The sequence below is a fragment of the Schistosoma haematobium genome, chromosome 3 (genome assembly GCF_000699445.3).
Source record: "Schistosoma haematobium chromosome 3, whole genome shotgun sequence".
Taxonomy (NCBI): Eukaryota; Metazoa; Platyhelminthes; class Trematoda; order Strigeidida; family Schistosomatidae; genus Schistosoma; species Schistosoma haematobium.
In genome coordinates, this window is record NC_067198.1 from 39,356,589 (window position 1) to 39,380,851 (window position 24,263).

Sequence of the window (24,263 nt, forward strand, 5' to 3'; positions counted from 1 at the left end):
AGAGGAAATGATTTAAAACGATGTCAACGGCGTCATTAAAAATAAAATGAACACAAATATTTCACAAGTTGAGATTACTGAATTATTGAACTATATGTATTCATGATTATACACCTATGTGTACTCTCCACTCACTCACTTACACACTCACTCACACACACACACTCTATCTCCCTAGTTAGGCATATGTGTGTTGAGAAGTTATCTACCTTGAAACATTATCACAAGTTAATTTATTCTATACTAACTACATTTTTATTTTCTACACATAAACACATTTGTAATTCAATCAATCAGTCAATTTTCAATCAAAATATTAAAAAAAGCAGGCACTGTTTACTCATCTTCATTTGTTTTTTGTTCCACTCATTTTGTTCTCAACAACATCATTTGTAAAAATGTAAATTTACTTTATTATTATTATTTTTTCTAAACATTGGCTATAATTTACTAAATTATTGTCTTAGAGACAGGAAATGAGTACTTACCGTTCTATACATTATTTGTCAGTAACAATATTGGTGTTCGTCAATCGTTTTTTTTTCTTTGCTTCTATTTTATAAATATCTATACTTAAATATGTGTACTCACATATACTACTTACATACATGGAAATACACAAATGTACTTAGTAATAAAGACAATTATTCACTCAGTACATGTTTATTGTTGTATTATTTTCATGAATAAAAGAAACAGGAAAAGACATTTAATATTGTTCTATTCTCCATTTAATTATGTATTATAGTTCATTTAAGTTTGATTCATCTATTAAGTTGTTCTTGTTAGAATCAACCGTATGAATAAGAACTTACTAACTATGTAACGTCAGTGTTACAAATATTTACTATTAGGCATGGAAATCTATTGCTTTGAGAACATTTCATGAATACATTTTATATGTATCTGTATAGAATGCAGTTTTTGGTATATATATGTGAGAATACACTGTTATATTATGTTATTAAAAAGGTAACTTTCAATCGGAATTTTATAAGTATTTGACCCTTTTACTATTAGTATACTCATTTCATAACCCTAGATACAACGAATCAGTCATGGATTGGAATCGACAAAGGTTTGTATACCCATAAAACAACATTAAATCCAGCAGTTATTGTCACTTGGATTTTAGTACTTAAAGTACAAGAAGATTTTTATTTAATTTTATCAGTACCAACGATTAGACAAAAAGATAATAGTTATTACCAAGTTATTTATTAGCATTAATCTCAGGAATCTTCATACATCATACCAGTAAAAGGATATATGATAATGAAAATTTTATGTTGTTTCCTTTTTTAAGAAAGCTGACCTCTCTTGGGTATTTTCTCTGAGGTTAAAGATCACTGAGGAACTTCTCTTTCACATGCTGAAAGATAGTATCGAAAGTGGAATGTAAAGAAAGACCAGAGGCTCGTGAGCTTTTTTTGTATATATGAGTGTGTTTTTATTAATCACTTACGTATATTTGATCATGTATACATAGTACATATATTCACTCACGTATCAGCTTATAAAAAGATTTCAGCAATTAACCTTGATGATAGGATATGCCACAGGTATTCTATAAAGTCCATCAAAACAAAAAACCAAAGAAAGCGATTTCATGGATGGTTTGATTATAAAATCCAGTTTCTAAGGTTCATGCTTTGCTATTCACTATGTACTAAAAAGATCATATGTGGATATTTGCATCTTCGTATTGGTGAATTTCCATCGGAAGTGTGCGGAACAGAGAATGAGACTCTACCGTGTGAATTCTACTTATTTGGTAATAAAATCTGTAGACTTATCCAGATCTTGTAAAAGAAAACCGAAAGTAAAACCATATACTTTCTAAGAAACATTTTATTGCTAGAAGTAAATGAGATTACTGAAAAATTACCTGACGGTTGTTATATCATTTTACCGATCACATGAAGTCTTTACTTAGTATTTCTACTATAATTGTATTTTGTAAAATACACTTATTTTTATTATCACTAATATGTGCTTTGGGGTTATATATTAACCGTCACTTTACACACAATATTATTCTTGAGTCTCCTCATACCTAGTCTTTTCTTTTACTACTGATGTTGTTACTACTTCAACTATTCTGAAATTTTTCTTGATCGCTTTATTTCACTGCACTAAAAAGGTATAGCAACTTGAACCTAAGGATATGTATTAGGTTCTACGTTACACATGACTAACTGATTGACTAACTTGAATCTAATGGTTTTAAATCACTCAATCTCAAGATCTAATCAGATTAAAATTACCACAGTAAGTGCACAAAAGTTGAAATATTTTCCTAATAAATATATCTATATGAGTTTAACTTGTTGTTCTTCTAATAACCAGAATCGTTATTGTTTGCACAAAACAGTGTAAGTTGGTATTATATGTAAAGATAACCACCAATACTGAAATCTACGAAACGTATTTTATCCTATTTTAGACATAACAGTTGAATATACATACATCTCAATGTTAAGGTTCACATTAAAACTCAAACCCAATACTCATCACTTTGAATACCAAAAACATCAGCCACTAAGTTAATAAATCATTAGAACTACTAAGTACATCTTGAATTATACTATTCACCATTTAGTAAAGATATCATTAACCTATTACTACAGGTAATATATCAAAGAATCTGCCAAATGAAACCTAAGGTCACCTGACATCAATTAAACTCAGTCTTCAACAACAGAAGATTACGAATCCTTACAGATGAAAATAATAATAAAACATATTAACAGAATATAATTTATTCTATAGATCAAAAACCAATCATTTCCATTTTCTTGTGTTTTACCCAACAACAACAGAAAAAAACCCAGTGTCGGTGTTTTCTTTTATATACAAATCTATTTTCTTTCCTTGAACGTGTATTTATGAATAATTCTTGTATTCTTTTTTTTCCCCAAAAGTACTTGTTTTAACTAAATATACTAATAAATCACCATCCATACTAGTAACTACAATAATAATTCTTCATTATTATTATTATTATTATTATTATTATTACTATCAGTATCATTATCATTATCAGTATTGTTAAGTAGTATTCAGTAAGGTTAGACATGGATTATCATTTCTGTGTTTAGGCTGATTAAAGAAAACTACGAGTAATTCACGAACATGGGAAATCAGATTTTTATTAGTATTAAACTGATCATGAATATTTTTCCCCTTTTTTTCCTTCATTGGATGTGTTTACACTTGAATAGTATACACTCTTGTTGTACACACACATATACATGGATATATACCAACATTTGTAATATACACTAATAGGTAATATAGTTTACAGGAAATAGACTAGGTTTTCCAGGTATTTTCTTTATAATAAATATTTTTTTACATCACTTAAGATAAACTATTCATTTAGATAATATTTCTATTAATAAGATAATAATACGAAATATTGCTGGCGTCTGCTGGGATCACCGGGTAAGTAATAGTGAGGTTAAACGCAGGGTATTAGGGAAAGATGGTAAATCAGTCAATGAGGTTGTGAATCTTCATCGACTGAGAAGTTTGGGCCACGTGTTACGTATGCCCGAACACCGATTACCACGACGTGCAATGCTAACCGGTGCTGGAGATGGTTGGAAGAAAGTTAGGGGCAGACAAACCAAAACGTCGCATCAGTGCTTGGAGTCACTAACTTCTGGTCTGAACCATGTTGGTAGATGAAAACTACTTGGTTGTGGTCCGCGTGGCTATCGTAACCAATGGTTGGAGACTCTTGGTGACATGGCTCAGAATCGATCACAATGGCGTCGGTGTATACACTCTATCTTCCCTTAAACTAAGAGATTAAAATTGCTTCATATCTTTCTTTCTACGAACTAATCCCTTCTTCCTGTACTATATACTTACTGCAATCTTTCTTTAATATATTACCACCTCTGAATTAACTACATTTATATATCCGGTGTCCATCTTGTTGTGTTAATGAGGTATGGCAACTTGGACCGATGCATATATGTGCCTGGTCCTACGTTGTAGCTAATTGACTGACTGAGATAATAATACAGGTAGTTTTTGATAGGAATTTTTTAATAACTATTCATCATTCCTTCTATGGTAGATTTAAATTAGACTTGCAATTATAATTAATTGTACAATCCGTTTTTGAATATTCTATCGTATTAGCTAAATATCCTAGAATATATCCTATCTTTGATGATGTGAATACAACGGTTATCAAAAAATTGATATTAATACCAAGGTTTAACTTGATAGTTTCAAATCAATTGAGCATTAGGTAGAGAGTACTATTTAAACTAGTATAGGGGGTGTGGAGATTATTGAGTTTTTGATTGAGATCATGAACCGGTTGATGTTAGACTGCCTTTGGAAACCTGGAAGCACTGAACGGCCGTTTCGTCCTGTTGTGGGACTCCTCAGCAGTGTGCATCCACAATCTCGCTGACGGGATTCGAAACCAGGGCCTTCAGTCTCGCGCACGAACGCTTAACCTGATGGACCACTGGGCCGCCATCCAGTGGTGACAGTCTAACACCAACCAATCCACCAAATTGTGTGACCATCTTCCATTGTACTGAGGTAGATACCTGTCTCTACCCGACATGGATTAACTCCACTGGTCACGGCTTCTCACTAGAACTTGTGTTAATTTAATTTCGATTATTTATTTATTGTGAAGAAGTGGCTTAAATTAAGTCACGACACGTCAGAAATACAATTTTTCTATTGATTGGGATATAACAGAAATATATGTATTATTATTAATTTTCAAAAATCTCCGATCGTTATGTCTTAACTCCTTTGTTAATAGAAAGAAGTGATTCCTCCACTTCTTATGACTCAGATTTATTATTAGGATTTCTTGATCCTATAAAAAGATTAAATGATTTAATTGTACTAAAATCTATGAATTGAAATACAAAGATTATGTTTCTTTTTTGTAGGAATAAAAGGTTGAATAGGTCAATGTAAATCAGATAGATTGATAGCTATGATTAGTTCAAAGTGAAATTGATCTAAACTTTAAGGATCTGGTTTTATTTATTTAAGTAAATGTAATTGGATAGAATAAGAAAAGAAAAATATGATATGTATATTAGATAATGACATTGAAGATTTTTACACGAGATCAGAAATCCAATGTTTCAAAAAATGATTGAATTTGAAAAGACAAACAGCTAGATTACGATTCAATAGTTAAATGGTATTGATTTTATGGAATCATCTAAACTTTATATGTATCAATGTATGAGCCTTGTACACTACTGACGAACCATGGATTGAGACAAAACAGACATTTATTGCCTACCGGTTTTAATTAATTTTTCAACTGTTTATTTTGAATAACAGAATCGCTTATCTAGAACTCCACGTGTAGTCTAAATAAGGATCATTAGATTCCCTTGGTACATTTATAGTTCTGAGTAGGTATAACACGATTCTCGTCTTTCAACTGCAGTCAAATCATGGTCCAATGCAAACATCAATGAATGTGTGTGACTGTTTCACTCATAAATATAGTTAATTCAACGGTTTATGAAACAAATTAAAAAGTTTTCAACACGAAGATGATCTTTGGTTATTTGAAGTTGCAGTTTGTAAAGATTTTGTGACATTTTTTAAACTCTCCCTTGAATTACCCAAATAAATAAATGTATCCTATTCAAGTTCTTTCATTTTATTATTTTTTTTTCACAGTTTTTTGGACTGATGAACATTGTACATAACATAAAAAAGATGAGGAATATTTATAGTTGTGGAAAAGGATACTAGAAACGCTGTGTCCTCCGCAGACTTTGATCCGTTATCATTCACACTACTAAACTATCCAGGTCAAATTACGAAACGTATTCAAAATAACTCCAAATCGGTTTCTCTTTAAAAAAATCTGATTAGAACTCCTGACCTACGGAGTTAAACAAGCTACGGTTAGTGATGTTTGATATTTAACGATATTATTATATTTGATAGTGATGCATTGAATATTGTAAAAACCTATAAACCTCTGACTACTGGTCATATAGTTCAGAGCTAACCAACTCTCTGGTAGAATGTAAAGCCATAAATTGAAATTCTGGCAAATTGATTCTTTATTAGTTTTTATAATGTCGTAAAAAATTATGTTACCACTAATTAATTCAATATTAACTGCCTAATTCAGTTATTTATCCCATGAATATGTATAATTGCTATTGTCATAAATCTGGCAATGAATTTCCAATTTAGCAATAATGCCAAACTAAATATACTTCTTGAATAGTTGTTAAAAACCTACTGAATATTACAGAGTACTGTATAGCTTTTATGAACAATATAAATTAGGGGTAACAGTGGAATCTAGGATCCAGGTTTCATACTATTTCAGTCAGGTCAACTGGATGTATCTACCCCTTAGTATCGATATTCGCACTAAGACTTAAATTCAGTACATTTCTCTTCAAACATTGAAAACGTTGCCTACCAAGCTATTTAGTTCATATAGCCACTTACTTGTGTATCTGGTACAATCAATACTGGCATTCAGGTGTATCCAACTGGCAAGTCCCAAATACGACAAAACACTGCAAGCTATAATCACTATCTTCTAAGAAAACAGATAATAAAATGTCTAGTATCAAAACAATCTGGACAGGATAAGTATGCTAATCAAGATTGATGAAGATTCAATCAAAATTATCAATCACAGGATAGTTCAAATACTTTTAAATAATGTTATATGTATTAAATAGCCATTTTATAGTGATCTTAAATTTCAATCAATTAAATTCCATAGTTTCTATATTATTTGTAGTAGTAGTAGTAGTAGTAGTAGTAGTAGTAGTAGTAGTAACAAGGGGTATGAACTTATGGAAAAGTTCCAAATAAAGATGAAACAATCATTGAATAATTTATAGATTTATCAATTGACTGTGATAAAACTATTTGACATGATCATAATGTTATCTTTTGTTTTCGTTTTACTGTTGAATTAGTTCAATATTATATTCATGAAGGGATTGATTACTGATCTTATCCATTATGATAAATTCTCTTAATTTTTTATTTTTTGTTCTCTAGTAAAAATGAGTCATATAAGTAAATTTCCATTTGTTTAATAATTGAGAAAAAAAGAAAGAAGAAACTTTATTGTATCTAGTACAAATGACTTATGTTGATGTACGTGGTCTCTTTATTTAGGCATAACAATATAGAATTAATGATTGACCACAATTACTTAGTAAATATATATATAGAGAGAGATATAGACCTCTTCTCATTACTTTTTATACCATCTACTCTTCTTTGTCTAATTCACTAGTAATATACTTACTTGTCTAATATTCACCTACATTACATTGAACTAAACTAAATATTAGTAGTATTATACATTTTTTTTAAAAAAGTGTATTACAATGTAGAACGATAAAGGAAGGGATGTAAGTATCAAAATATTCCTCTTTTTTTTGTTAAAAAAACGCAACTTCATAGTGAATCAATGATGAATTAGAAAAGAAAAGAAAAAACAAACAATACTTGATTGACATTTTTTTGTGTCTGTGTCCATTTTCATTACAATAAAGTTACTTTTTTTCATTTGTTTGTTTCATAGAACAAACAACACAAATCTAGTAAATGAAAGCAATAGATTCCAAAAGATTAAGCCAAAGATGACACTGTCTATACATTTTAGTGAATTTTTTTTATATGATTAGGAAAATAGGAGAAACTGAGAGAGAGAGAGAGGGGAGAACGGGGGAGGGTGCAAAGTACGAAAGGGGACAACAAATATGCCCTATTCAAATTTCTTTGCAATTTTTAATCATAAAAAAATAATAATAGGTAAACAAAGTTTCATAAGAAGTTGAGTCATCTTTTGAATACTTTTTTTTAAAGTAAATAATAAATAGTCCACAGGTGGATATTTTACAATCACAATGCATTTGTCATTATATAAGGGTGATAGACAAAAATTATTCGAATGGATACAATAAATGATTAGTTCACTTTTATGTTCAAAATAACTCAGACTTAATCATGCTAGTGAGGATTGTAAGAGATGAGAATATTTGTGTACGTGTATGCATTTGTCGCATAAACAGATCTTTATTGAATAGTCTAAAAGTATAATGATCACTTCAAGACTCGATGGTTCTAGGTTTCAACCCATGTTATAGTAATTGTGTAGTGCATAGTAGACGAACAACTGCAATACCGATTCTCAGTGTTACTTTAACTAGTGTTCATTCGTGACGAAAATTGTTTATTAATTATAAACAGAACCTTTACGAATCTGAATACGTCCAGTAAATATTATCTGGTTTATATGGTACTATTATGGATACTAATAAATAAGATTAGAGGTGAAAGTACACATTTTGACTACTTTAATAGACTCTAAAATAATCTTAAAGAAATAGCCAATTAGAATATTGCTAATATGAATCAATAGTTTGTAATATCAAAATTCGAAATGAGCTAGGGTCAGGTTAATTAGTTTGGGTTAGATTAAAGGTCTTGACATAGAGTTATGATTAAGACTTTGGATCAGTTATGGTGTTAAGAGTCCGTAATAATGGTACAAAGAGATAGAATGCTTCGTAGCCATATTAATGAATGCCTATACAGTTATTTCAGTAATTTCAAATTAAAAGAACCTTTAGGTTGTTTTTCAAAGGTTATAAATGATGCTAAAATGTTATATATATTATAATTCAATTTGTTTTATATTATTTTTCTTATCAAAATCTAGTCATTTCTTCATAACCCTATTAAGAATCGCTCAAATGCATCAACAATACGTAGTTTTGATATATTTATCAAGCTTTTGTTTACTAAAGATTGGTAGATTTTACTTCTTACTTAACTCTTAGTAAGATACAAACAATTAGTTGGCGCTTTCTGAATTTCGAGATCAATCCCAATAGCTTACACCTTAATTCTGATTGGTTCATCAGTGTAATATGCTTTTATCAGACTAGCTATTATGTACTCTAAGCAATGTACCTAATTACTAGGTACACGCTTACGTACTCATTTTTGAGATATAATATCTGTGTTATGCCTGATGGTATTGTCCGTTTGTTCAAAACCAAATCAATTTACGGATTGCAGACGGGGCTTCTAATGAGGAAATGGTTGGCCGATATCTGATTGCCTTTTTTTAACTTTTAATTATGCTTTTTACCCCTCGTCGAGGAGCATTGTCCACCCACCAGGATTCTCCATTGAACTCCGTCCTGGACAATCCTTTCCAGTTATTTCCAGTTGCTATTCATCTTTTTGATATCTGCTTCTAATTCCCAAAGCAATATGTTTCTTGATCTTCCTCTTCCCTTCTTCTTTCAGGATTCCGAGTTCGCTAACCAGATTGTTTTTCTTTCCAGTAGATTATTACTCCATTCGGATAAAGTAAATAAAAACAACTATATCGTTGATATATTTTTCACCTCGTCTTTATTACTACTGATACTATGTTACTCAAAGAAGACATTTTGAATAATCTTTTCTGTCATACAGTAAATAAATTTACAGATGTTCTACTTTCTTTCCTGATAAAAAGGTTATTTATTCTTAGGTTTCTTTGACTCACCGTTTTTATTTCATCATTTAACGTCATCAATATCATCATCGCCGTTGTTTAACTATTCGAATAAGTGTATACAATGCCTCTGTCTATTCATAACATTTCATATAAATTGATAAATATACAGATTTTTCCGAAAAAATAGAAATTTCTCAGTCTTGTGTCTGACGTGTATTGTCTGGGTGTGTGTTAAGTTTTTTCTCTCTTCTTCTGTGGTTACTTTAAATCCTTTTTTTCGAAAAAATAAATGCACCACTGTATTGTGTATGCATTACAATAAACTAAGATATCCGTTAGATAGTATCTCAATAAGAGAGAGTCTAATTTAACGTATGATACAATCCGATAAGTATGTATATATTCACTATATACTAATTGAATAGGTTAAAAATGAAACTATGTCGGTATTTTATGTGTATATGTGTGTACTCGTTTTTAGTTATTTAATAAGTAGTTACATGAATGTTTAAAACTAACTACACCCACATGTATACATACACACACTCTCTCTCCCATTGTTTTGTTGTTGTTCCTTTGCTTTCCCACTTCTACATCTTACTATCGTACAAATTTTTTTCTGTACTGAAGAATAAAGTAGACACTGACAAATACGAGATGATATGCTAAACATTTAATATATAAAAATTTTAATTTCTATATATGTATATTCCATGAGGAAGTCGATTGGGTTGTATTATTCTGTGCTAAGCTTATGTTTTATGAAAGAAAAGAAACAGACCAAACATTTCTTTTCATTTTGCTTTGTTTGTTTTGTTTATGCTTCAGATTTCATTCTTTTCATAAATGATCAACAAATTTTACGTGTATATTTTGTTTCTATATTCAAGTGGTATTTGTTTTTATTTCATTTTATATTGACGCAAAATGTATTTTCACTGAAAACAAGTCATGATGACATTTTATCATTAGAAAATTTATCATTTACACAATAGACTTGATATAATGGTTACAAATGTTGTTACTTTGACGTGATGGTTGGGCTTGCCTATCATGATGAACCAGTCGAACTATACTGACTGGAACAATCGTTCCTCAATGTTCTACCATGCCAGACAGGTATGTTGAAGAGCGACAAAATTAAGAGCAGTAAACCCGAGGTCTGAGGGTGAAGTTATACTGCTGACTGTACAGAGGTATGATGGCAGTAAGATGTTTCCTTCAGATAACTAGCATAATAGCTATGCCGCCTTCCCACAAGAAGGGGTGAGGTTAGAAAACGTCGACCCTAAAAATGAACACCTTACCTTATCCCACAGACATCCGTCTTCAGCGGTAAAGTCTCAACAAGTACGGAGCTAACACGGAAACTACTCACAAAAAGGTCGTGTGTGACCGACCTCAAGCAGTTGTCCTTTGTGCACAGCGATCACGCTCTCGGGTCACTAAGACAATCTCTGGTTTAATTTTCTTTTCAAGTACCTCCAGAGGAACCCTTCCACGGTGTGAGCAATCGGGAAGTAATAACCGCACTCATACCTCTAATAGCACTCAAGACCATTGTATTCATACTAATTGGTTACACTTTAGTGATTCATTTTATAGGATCTGTCTGCGAAAAGACCTTATTTTTATTTTTACAAAACATTGGTCATAACAAGAATCAATCATTGATGTTTATAATACTAAGTGATAATATTGTTGAAATTCCATAGACGGATGGAAATCAATTAGGATAATGAGAGTTACTGACACATTACCTTATTTTATTTCATTCAATCTTATTTTCAACTAAACATATACACGCAATTGCTTGTGCTTTCTAATTCTTGACTTATGGTTAGTTGATTTAAAATATGAGGCAACACTATAATTTATGAATGAGCTAATTAGGTTTAAGATAGAGAGTCTTGGATTTTAGTAAAAACTTCATTCATCTATATAACTGACTAATATTCTAAGATTATAGATGATGTCAGTTCGTTTTGAATGCCTTGATTCTAATTCCTTACCCTAACTTCTAGTCCCAAATCCAGAATCTGATTTGTAATCCTATTTAGCCTCTAGTAAGTAGGTGAACTTTCTTGAGTTCACTGTGGCGTTGCTCAAATGTTGTTCATACATTACAGTTTCACTGAAAACTGATCAGTTCATCCATTTTATGCAATAATTTAGAAGAATAGATTTATTTGATTCAGTTTTTACGGTCTCTCTCTTTTTATTCACTATCCTGTTGAGTAAAAAGAAAACATATATTTGAAGGCATGTAAATATTCGGCTTCAAGTCAGATGCTCATTCCCAGAACTATTTAGTGTCATTCATGAGTACTGAAAAGATATGAATTATTCATTCAATCCTCACTTCACAAAAATGGATGAACACTTTTTAACGAAGAAAATCTCTTTGATAATCTCATATTCTCAATCTCTACTGATAAGCATTGAAAAGTAATTTTATATGTGACAAACTATGATAAACTGAGGAATATCACATCATTCAGAGAAATTATCACAGATAGCCTAACTTTCTTAAGTATCCAATATAAAATTCTCTAAAAATTGTAATTTATTTATTTAAACACATAAATATTGGTACAATGAGGCACCAAATACATATGCGCCACACAAATCTCATTCGATATGTGTGAGAGCTGTGATACTGCTCGGGTACCCAAAACGAAGCAGGTGGTTTTTAGGGGGCCACTCCCCGAGCCTTCGACCTGAAGGTCTGATCCACAAGGCAGTGGAGCATCGTGAGGAGATGCAGTCCCATGGAAGCCGGTGACCAACAATTGGTTCATACACCATTTGTTCCCATAGGTTACTGGAGCCCATGTGCACCATTGATTTGGAATTTGGTTAAAGCGCCTGACATTTGCTTTCCGTCCTCTCATTTTCGTAAACAACACCCCCCCCCCAAGAGAAGGCAGTGAGTGATGGAAAAATTATCAAACGGTTGAGTCTATGCATTAGTCTTAGAGGTATAAAAAATAATAATTTATTGATGATTTTCAAATTACATTTGTCCACTTTAAGGTGATGAATAAAATAATAGTTAGAATGGCTCCTAAGGATATGAAAGGATATGGTGTCGAACATTATCTTTTCGTACATAGATATCAGGTTTGAAATGGTGAATTACTATAGTTTCAGTTGTATACTAATCTTCTATGAGCCACTAACTTCTTTTAGCTTATGAACGACGTTGAACGATAATTCGCTTGGTAGTATGTGATTAGACTATGTGACCATGTGTTCAATGATGGAGCAAATTGTTTGATTCGTTTCATAATGATAATAAAACTATTCTTAGAAAATAAGCTAACATAAATAGATACTTTCAAAAATTTACATAATAAGGTTATATTCTATCGTTTGGCGTCAATTCGAACATCTTAACTAATAATCAACAATCAATTATCATAACTTTTAATCATTACGGAGGTCAAGGATTATTATAGTTAATGTATGAAATTGTAATGTATCTATTATCGAAAAATGCCTAGTAATAATAAGGATGAAATTATCGTCATGTCTTATTATTTACTGATATAAACAAACTTTAGTGGCGTCTAGCATGAAATCATAGGTAGACGGTCTTTACAAAAACATGTTAAGATTCAATGAACTATATTTGATTTCATTCTAACTTTATTCTAATGGATTTTTTTTCAAATAACACTGTCAGCTGGATATGTGTATATGAGCTTACAGCTGTTAGAATACAAAAATGCTGATAATATAACGGTCATTATCAACAATACCCGGTGATAATCACGCTACATCATGAACCGGTATTGAATATATGCCACGCAGAAGTCGAACTAATTCACTACTAGCACATGATCTAACTTTGAAGTGAAGATTCCTTTTTACTATCAATTTTTGACTTGTTCGTGATTGTAGATACACAGAGTGATTAGAATCATTTCACTGATCTGAAAATCAGTATTATAGTAGTTTGGAATCAGCACCAAAACAATAATCAGAGTGAATTGATATCAAATAAAGAACAATTAAGAATCTGGAAGAATCAGAAAACTCTTTTAGTGTTGTGCATTATTTAACGTTACTCATTAGTAATATTTTCAAAATATTACCATAAATATCCTTTGTAATTTAGTCAATGAAGCATAAAATAATAAACCGTATCGCAGCGAATCATTATACAAAAAGTGATGTAACTTTGAAGTTATTTATGACTTTGAATAACTTTCATATCAAATGTTATTATTTTAGCTTGTTAACACTTACTAACACCTATTAATTTAGTTAGATTTCAGTACTATCTAAAGGAATTGTATTAACTACATTTCAAGTATAGTTTCCTGTAAAACATAAGTATTTATTCAACTTATGATAATCAGTCAGTAACCTTATTGGAGATTTGATGAATAGAGATAATTTCCAGAATAGGGGTTGTGGAGATTGTTAAGTTTTTGATTGAGATCATGAATTTCATTGACAAGCAAAACAGTATGATCAATTTATACTTTTCTAATGACTATATTTTGTCGCTATTGAAGTCCTGAATAGAGTCATTCATGATTTGAAATACTCAATAATAGCATTAATGATGATAAGTAAGTTGAGTAAAGTAGATTAGAACATAAAGACTATCTTTTAATCTTCTCTGGCTTAAACTAAAATTCATTTTTCAATACTGAAGATTCATCCTTTGTGACTAGTTGTTATAATTAATGTTTCATTTTGATATTGTCACAAAATTGAAAATTCATAATTATAATAAATATTTAGGCGATACTCATACGACGAACTACAGTGCAAGGTCGTGCATGAAGGACAGCTGACAGATGCATTCCAAGTAAGGACCGAAGTCAAACAAGGCTGTTTACTCTCTCCCTTCCTCTTTCTTCTGGTGGTCAACTGGATTATGAAGACCTCAACATCTGAAGGAAAACACGGAATACAATGGACAGCTCAGAACCAATTAGACGATTTGGACTTCTCAAATGACCTAGCCCTCCTATCGCATACACACGGACAAATGCAGATAAAGAGAGCCAGTGTGGCAGCAATCCATGCGTCAGTAGGCCTCAACATACACAAGGGGAAAACCAAGGTCCTCAATTTCAAAATGAAGAAAAGCAATCCAATCACACTTGATGGCGAAACTCTGGAAGATGTAAAATCCTTCACATACCTGCGAAGCATCACCGATGAACAAGGAGGATCCGATGCAGACGTAAAGGCGAGGATTGGCAAAGCAAGGGTCGCATTCCTACAATTGAAGAACATATGGAACTCAAAACAACTTTCAACCAATATCAAAGTGAGAATCTTCAATACGAACGTCAAGACAGTCAGTTCTACTGGACGGAGCTGAAACTTGGAGAACTACTACAACCATCATCAAGAAGGTACAAGTATTTATAAATAGCTGTCTACGCAAGATACTCAACATCTGTTGGCCGGATACCATCAGCAACAGCCTTCTGTGGGAGAGAACAAACCAGCTTCCAGCTGAAGAGGAAATTAGGAAAAGACGATGGAAGTGGATAGGACATACATTATGCAAATCACCAAACTGCATCACTCGTCAAGCCCCAACTCGGAATCCAGAAGGGAAGAGGAAAAGAGTAAGGCCGAAGAACACATTACGTTGGGAAATGAAAGCAGATATGAAAAGGATGAATAACAACTGGAAGGAGCTGGAAAGGATTGCCCAGGACAGGGTTGGATGGAGAATGCTGATGAGCGGCCTATGCTCCTTCACGAGGAGTAACAGGCGTAAGTAAACAGTGAACAGATATTAAAATACAATATGATTTTATTAGTCTGAGAGCAAATATTTATTAATGATCTAGAATGGTAATATTCTTAGTGATTAAAAATCAATAAACAGTTTACCAAATTGACTCAAAGAATACAATACTATTGTAAACTTTTCTGATACAGATTTCTTTACTGACTATTGTGAAATGTTACCAGTGTTTTAATCTGTAATATATATATATATATATATAGTACTCATTGAAAGTAAACAGTAATTCAATATATTATAAAAGCATACACTATTGAGTCTTTCAACCAAAGCCAAGAATTGAAACCGCAATGTCATCTTGTACATCTAAAACAATAGAAAATAATCATTCTTTAACCAATTTGACATTTTGTTAAATTATTTTGTAACACTTCAAAGTGTAAAAGTATAAAACTTTAGCGGCATAATAACTTGACAGAATTTTTATTCTCTAGTGTATTAAAAAGTGACAAATATATTTTTAGTTGGTATGTGTATTATTTCCCTCTCTCTCTCACTCTCTCGTATATATATATATATATATATATATATATATATATAGAACATGAGGGTTGGAGGGGTAGTTGAATAGTTAGGCAACAGTAAATTATTTTTCAAACAATTAAATCAAAAAAGAATATGACCATGATATGTTAGAGATTTTTCCCACCTTTTCAATCCTTTATTGTAACTAGTGTTGCTATTGTTGTTGTTGTTGTGACTGTTATTTGAGACTAGTTCCGATAGTTTGAACAAAAATATAGAAAGTGAGAGAGAGAGAGAGAGAACGAGAGAGTGAGTGAGTGAACTTAATCCTAAACATTTTACCATGACAATCAGAAGAGATAATTAATGATTCATTTTTCATTTATTATATGTTCATTTATGTGACTTAATTCTGTTCACATGTATGTATGTGAATGTGTTTGTATTTAGTTGTCAACCTTAAGATAGGGAATTGTACAGTCGGTTACTTTATGAATTCCATATTAAAACATAATAAATTTTAATAGGGGGTTACTTCATTATAATAATTAGTAGTAGTATTATTATATTAAATCAGAAAGTAATTGATACTTCAAAGCATTTAGAAAGTTATTTTTTTTTCGCATCAGATTTTTTCTGTGCCGATATTATGCTTCATACGGTATACAAGAAACTAGAAAAATTCATAATTGAGATCGTTAGTAACAAAGAATACCCTACTGATCACAATGGGCTAACCAAATACAAAAACCCACATCTTTATTCATGTTTAATTCACTAGAGGATTCTTCTTAGTTTTGTTAGTAAGTAGGGTAATTTGAATAGAGTGTCTAATGTTGGTGCGGGTATTTAATTCATACTATTTCCTCATTTTGTTGATGAATTATTTTTACGCTTAAATTAGTCCACTAAAATTCATTTATGGTTAAAATATAAACGGTTCAAAACATGATCCAATTTCTTTATTCTATTTAATTTACTGAAAGTCATTTGTAATATATAAACCATTCTGAATTTCTCAGATATATTATTTGTTTTGATGGAATCTTACTGTTTAAATAACAAACTGATCTTAGTTAAACAACCTTTGAAAACTAAGGAGCATTCAATAATTGTTTCGTTCTGGAATTGAACTTCTCAGCGGTATTCATTCACGATCTCAGGATCTTAAAGTTTAACTGAATTTAAAACTGTGATCCATTTAAAATGCGGTATGTACGTTTAGGGAATTATTGATAGTTGATACAAATTTCAACTCTAATGATTGGTTTTGAATTATTTAATAAGACTTACTGAAGTTTTAGTCCGTCAATAGTTGGAATCCTGCTAAAGATCAATATTTCTGTCCGGTACTCTGTAATTTAATATGTAATAAGATTGTTAATGAAAAGAACTTCAATATTAAACCAAATTTCATTATCGACAGAAACATCAAGCAGACACTTTATAGAAGGATATCTACAGAAATCACTGAAGTTTATTTCTATGAAAGTACGTTTTCTTCATTAAGTCTCATAGTGATATTGTTTTCTGGCTGCGAAGTTTTCACCAACGATTTAGTTAAATCAGAAAGATTAATAGTATCATCACAGACTTTTTATATTTGTATACATTTTGAGAATTAACGGATTAAGACAGTTTAATATATACTTTTTGAGTCATCATAACACTTTCTGTATATGTAAAAGTTTTGCTACTATTAGGCATTAGTAGTATTTTAAGGTGATCTCTTTTATATTGAGTATATATTGAATAAGAAAACCATAAAACCATGCTATATAAGTCAGCAAACAGGTTACCATATACACCTGATTGCTTATAACTTGATTATTTGGGATATTTTACAATATACAATACTGTATGAATTTGTTCGTTTATTTATGTATGCGCGTGTACGTTTTGACAAACTAATTAGTTCAAATAGTAATAATAATACAGTAATTATCTTTTTCCAAGAGGAGGCCGAGTTCATCTCTTATTCAAGTTAAGAACAAGTAATAACTGCAATAAGAAAAATATGTACATTGCCTAATTATGCTGGAGAACGATAGTATTCAAATGGGTCTGTGTAGGTATATGTTTGTAGATGTGTGTGTGTGTGTAGACGTCTACTGTTATCACTTCTTACCCAGTAATAGTTATGGTTAGTAATACCTTACTTCTTCCTGTATCTTTGTCTCTCTGTCATACTCTTAGGTAATAAATAATGATAATAATAACAAATAATACTAGAAATAGTGGTAGCAACAAAGAGATTAAAATTTCCTTTAAAAAGTTTACAGATTACACCACTAGTCAGTTAGAATCATAAAACGAAGGAAGAGAATTGGGAAGGAAAAAGAAAAATTATATTTTTATGACCTCCCTCATTATTACTCCTTCTACTGTTATCTTCACCATTTTTTTTAGACATTAAAACGTAAAACAAAGAGAAATGCTTATTAAAAATCTTATGATATAAATAAACAGTTACTTGTTTTAACGTACATTATAATACAGTGAGATTCATTGAAATGTTACTTGAAACTGAATTCTTGAATTCTTGAATACTTCAAGTTTAGATGGTAGTTTATATTGTAGATTAATAGCTAATGAGAAGAAATTTACATTTTATTTTGTAGTTCTCATTTGAAGTATTCGACAATGAATACTTTGAACTATATACTGGTTCAAAACTTTTACATTAACAAATAACTAGCTAATTTTGACTCATTTATTGAATGCAGTTTCATGTATTAAGCTTCAATTACACTGTGCATGAAAATTAATAATACTAAGTGATATTCTCAGTCTAATTCGCTTTAACAAGGAATAAGACACAATGGATGAGTACCGAATGTTTTAGGTCTTAAACAACTACTCTATTCATTTACCTGAAATGAACATCACTTAAAAGCAGAGTTTAATTGTTTACCCACCGCATCATAAAACAATTAATTCAACAAAAGAACCCTTTTCAATTAAATGTAAAGCTTTGAAAGTCAACTCCTTGTAGAGGATTCCTTTACTAAATTATTTATTTCAATAATATGTCTTACGTATCTGAATATAATCAATAGACGCCCCTCAATCTGACTTTCTTATCGATTTTCAATCATGAGCACAACTTATCTAGAACTTTAGTACTACCATAAAGATTTGAAATTACAATCAAACATATTACTATTGTTATTCACATCTTTAAAATTGAAACTAGTAATTAATAATTCAGTTTACACTCCTTAGTTTAAATTGCTACTACTATTCAGTATTAATATCATCCCACTGAAATGTTTTGTAACATTATAGAGTACATGGATAATAGATGAAATATGGGTAATCGTGCAAACTATAGCACATGTTTCATCACTTTTTAGACTCATCAGCTTAATATACTTGAATTCAAGGATTAATGTACCCTCTGAGATTCGAACCCATTAACTTTTGCCTTTGACACCAATATGTTATCCACTTAGCTACCGATTTCAAATAGCTACACACTTGTATGAACGGGTATGAATTACAGAGTATAATTTCAATGCATGTCAATGTATCATCTTAATGATCAATGATTTTCTAATAGTTTAATCAATTGGTTAGTATTAATCAAAAGTAAACATCTTTTTTTAAAAAAATGTTTCGTCTTTTTCAAGTAAACTCTGTTCAGTGCATAACTAAAACTTCATTTATACACATGATAAATTAAAACATGATCATGATTACTTATATATACATTCCTTAGAATAATCCACCATAATCATAAAACTGAAGAAAAAAACAACCTCTTTCTCTATTTCCCTCTTCAGTCGAGGTACTTTTAATAATTTATACATATTCACTGAATACTCTAGTTACAGTACAAACTAATTTCACTAACTGAGATATCACTTACGTACATAAATATATACATATAAATAAATATATATGTATATCAATGTGTATTCCTGTTTATTTGTATGATTCTACAACAGATTTTGTGTTTATAAAAGAATAAATGTCCCTATATATCCCAATAATTGTATTACTACATCTAACAATAGTAATAATAATAATAATAATAGTAATTATAATGAAGTGAACTATACGTCAAACGAAAATGTACTTGAAATACAAGACAAGAAGGTTATTGAAAAAGTAGAGAAGACATTTCCTTTTATATAAACTATCTTATTGATACAAATAATATAGTGTCTTGTAAACATATATGTATATATGTATGTATAATACATAAATATGTAGTTGACTGGTAGTTTGTCAGGTTCGCACCTCCACATAAATCTACCATAATAAATGAGATTAGGATTTGATTGTATAAAAGACGTAAAACATTACCTCATTATATTATAAATCAGTTTATATGTATTTGGCATATATATATATATATATATATATATATATATATATATATATGTATATATATCTACGTTTTATTTATATATGTGTATACTTGTTTAAATAATGTCCATTTGATTTGGTTTAAATCTTATTTTATATATTAAATAAAAGTGGTTTATATCTCTTTTTATTTCGAAAGAGAATGATTATATCCATTAGCTTTACTCATTAAAATATATGTTTGCACTAAAAAAACACAAAATAGAGAAATCTTATTTGGACATTTAAAATACAAAATTGGCTTAGTGACTGGAAGAAAAAAGAAAATGAATTTAGCTGAACAGTTGTACTATTTAATAATGAAATGAATAAGTCAGAATATTTTTAATTACAATTAAATAGAATTTAACTACGTTGAATTCATGGGAATTTTGCCGGCTCAGTAATTTAGAAGTTAAGCGATCACGCGCGAGACTGATTGGGTGCTTGTTTTGAATCTCGCAAAGCGGGATCGTGGATGAGCACTGTTGAGGAATCCTATAATAGGACGAAATGGCAGTCCAATGTTTCCAGGTTTTCAGTGGTAGTCTAGCTTCAATTGACTCATGATCTTAATATTTAAAACACAATTAATATGAACGAAGAATATTCTTTTCAATAATTTCTTATCAGGTTCGACAATTATCTAATATTAATAATAATCCATAAAATTGATCAGGTTTAAGACAGTACACCATTTAAAATTGTGACATGTGAATCAAGGGTTGTTGTTTGTCATATAAAATCTAATTGTTAATAAGCAAATATGGTTAGTGGAATCCAGGATGCTCGTTTTGTCTTATTTGAGACTCATCAGCCGGATGTAACTGCATCCAAGAGTTGATGTTCGCTCCGGGATGCAGGTATACCCAGCTGACAAGTCCCAGATAGAACGAAACACGCGTCCTAGATTCCACTATTAAACACTATTCATGATGAATAACCGTAAATCTAATTCCCAACCCTAACCATCAACTGTGAATCATAATCCTTATTCTTCAAACTGGTTTATAACCCTCATTTAGCCCTAGTAAGTAGGTGGACGCTCTCAAGATCACTTAGGCGTCACTCAAAGGTTGTCCATAAATTATAATCTCACCGGATTATCATAAACTTAAACTTTCTTCCTATGTCAGTTATTATTTTCTATCTTATAAAAATAATCTATTCATCAAGATTGTATAAAATGATCTGATTAATGGATGATTAGCATGATTCGCTTATAGTAAATTAATTGTGTGATAACTTATTACAGATCGAACGAAACATTAAAAGCTTGTAAAATATAAACTTAAATATTTTTTCCAACGAAATCAGAAGACCACATAAGGAATCATTACAGAAAAAATACCCAGGAACATATAAATAGTGGAATGACAGAATTATCGAAAAACAGATGGCTGAGCATTTCAATTATAATAGTTAAATATTTACAGTAAAAATACAGTCCGAATTCCTGAAAACCAGTGCGCATTCAAAATATTCAAGTATACATTATGATAAATAAAAAAGAGACCTACCAGATTTTCAATTATACATCAAAATACAATGTTTACATTTCTACATTTCAAAACAAATATGTTCATACACATAATCATGTACATTCATCAAATGGAATTTATCAACACAACCAAAAAATTATTCTTTATTCGACTCAAAAATCCTCAAATTTTTCACCACATTCACCTAATCATTGTTCATATGCACTGAACTGTTTCTGTATGTCTGTTGATTTGCAAGGTGCGAATGTTCAGTTCACAGAACATAGAGCTGAATAGAAAGAGAGTGAGTGAGTGAGTGAGTGAGAGTGTAGCGAACGAACAACATAGAGAGAGAGAGAGAAAGAGAGTTGAGAAAGTCTATTTTTGAAATATCTCACATGATGGAAGTAGATTAGTTGCAAGAATGTCAGTGATTATGTAAAAATAGAGTGATTGTGTAATTGTTTGTGAATGAATGACGAGAGAATTCACTTAATTCTCTATGTGGAGTATGATCTGGAAATAAGACATTTTGATGTTGACAATTTCAATATAACAATAATAATAATAATAATGGTTATGATTGGGATGATAATAATGACTGGACAATTCGACACAAACTATTTTATTGTAATTACCTGTTAAGTGAAGTCAATGTCACTTTCCTACGTATAGTCAAGTTTAGGGAATTCTGATATTTTAATAACTAAATCGATGATCCATTGGTCATTGTACTAGAAGGAGTTATTATACTGTCTTGCAGTTCATATTCAATAGTGAAGAAAAATATATTTCATCATTGAGAAATTACTCATCGTTTGATATCAAATCTACTGAAGTTACCGCAACTTGTTACAAGAGTCAAGCATTCATATAGCATGAATAAATCTTCATTGTACATACTACAACTACAATGAATCTTATCAATAACTTAAACGGAAAGTGTGAATGCGATGAGCGAGATTGTAAACGTGTAGCCTAATTTACTATTTGCAATCCAACCACATATATTGATTAGAATTACTTCTTACCAGTTGATATGAATGTTCGGTGCTTTTAACCAAAGCTAATCCGTGACGAAAACTACAATTTGAGCGACCTACATAAATCCTATTTACATTCATTATTATTGTTATTTCTCTATGATTGACTAGGATTATTCATATTGTATTATGAAATATAATGAAATCAGTGAATTCATTCAATTAAATAACTGATACCAATTTTCAGTTATTCACTCCATAAAACTATCGTTATTATTATCATTATTATTGTCAATATTATTATTATTATTAATGGCTGTTTGCTATTATTCTTATTAACTGGATTAATTGTATATGTATATACTCTATCAATGTTATAAACATGAAAATGTAATAAACCCTGTACTTGAAATAATCAATGTTATAAATGATAAACATTTAATTATTATTTTACTGTTTGTGATGAACATAATTAATTTCAATCATCTATCAGGTATGCAAAGTATACGGTATTGAAAATACTTACAATTCAATGAGAGATTATCACAAAATATACATATTTATTTATCTTCCTAATCTTTGTCTGATGACAACCATACACAGTGTGAAGCATCATTTGTTCATAAATTGTTTCTGTGTAGATATTTTCCTATTAACACTTTCCATTTAAGTTATTGATAAGATTCATTGTAGTTGTAGTATGTACAATGAAGATTTATTCATGCTATATGAATGCTTGACTCTTGTAACAAGTTGCGGTAACTTCAGTAGATTTGATATCAAACGATGAGTAATTTCTCAATGATGAAATATATTTTTCTTCACTATTGAATATGAACTGCAAGACAGTATAATAACTCCTTCTAGTACAATGACCAATGGATCATCGATTTAGTTATTAAAATATCAGAATTCCCTAAACTTGACTATACGTAGGAAAGTGACATTGACTTCACTTAACAGGTAATTACAATAAAATAGTTTGTGTCGAATTGTCCAGTCATTATTATCATCCCAATCATAACCATTATTATTATTATTATTGTTATATTGAAATTGTCAACATCAAAATGTCTTATTTCCAGATCATACTCCACATAGAGAATTAAGTGAATTCTCTCGTCATTCATTCACAAACAATTACACAATCACTCTATTTTTACATAATCACTGACATTCTTGCAACTAATCTACTTCCATCATGTGAGATATTTCAAAAATAGACTTTCTCAACTCTCTTTCTCTCTCTCTCTCTATGTTGTTCGTTCGCTACACTCTCACTCACTCACTCACTCACTCACTCACTCTCTTTCTATTCAGCTCTATGTTCTGTGAACTGAACATTCGCACCTTGCAAATCAACAGACATACAGAAACAGTTCAGTGCATATGAACAATGATTAGGTGAATGTGGTGAAAAATTTGAGGATTTTTGAGTCGAATAAAGAATAATTTTTTGGTTGTGTTGATAAATTCCATTTGATGAATGTACATGATTATGTGTATGAACATATTTGTTTTGAAATGTAGAAATGTAAACATTGTATTTTGATGTATAATTGAAAATCTGGTAGGTCTGTTTAATTTATCACAGAATATTTTCTGATTAGGAAAGTAATTTAGATATTTACGCCGTTCGTGTTTGCGTAGTTTTTTTAAACTTTTTTTTGAGTTGTATTTTGTGT

The 24,263-nt window shown here is 30.5% G+C and overlaps 1 protein-coding gene across 1 annotated transcript in view; it reads left to right on the forward strand.

The window, feature by feature from the left end:
• The window catches only part of GLI3_1 (Transcriptional activator gli3), a 137,594-nt gene that overhangs the window by 32,971 nt on the left and 80,360 nt on the right, over nt 1-24,263 (forward strand). The window contains exon 2 of the mRNA XM_051213838.1: nt 5,689-5,918. The gene's annotated coding sequence lies outside the window, so the exon portion shown is untranslated. The remainder of the gene's footprint in view (nt 1-5,688; nt 5,919-24,263) is intronic.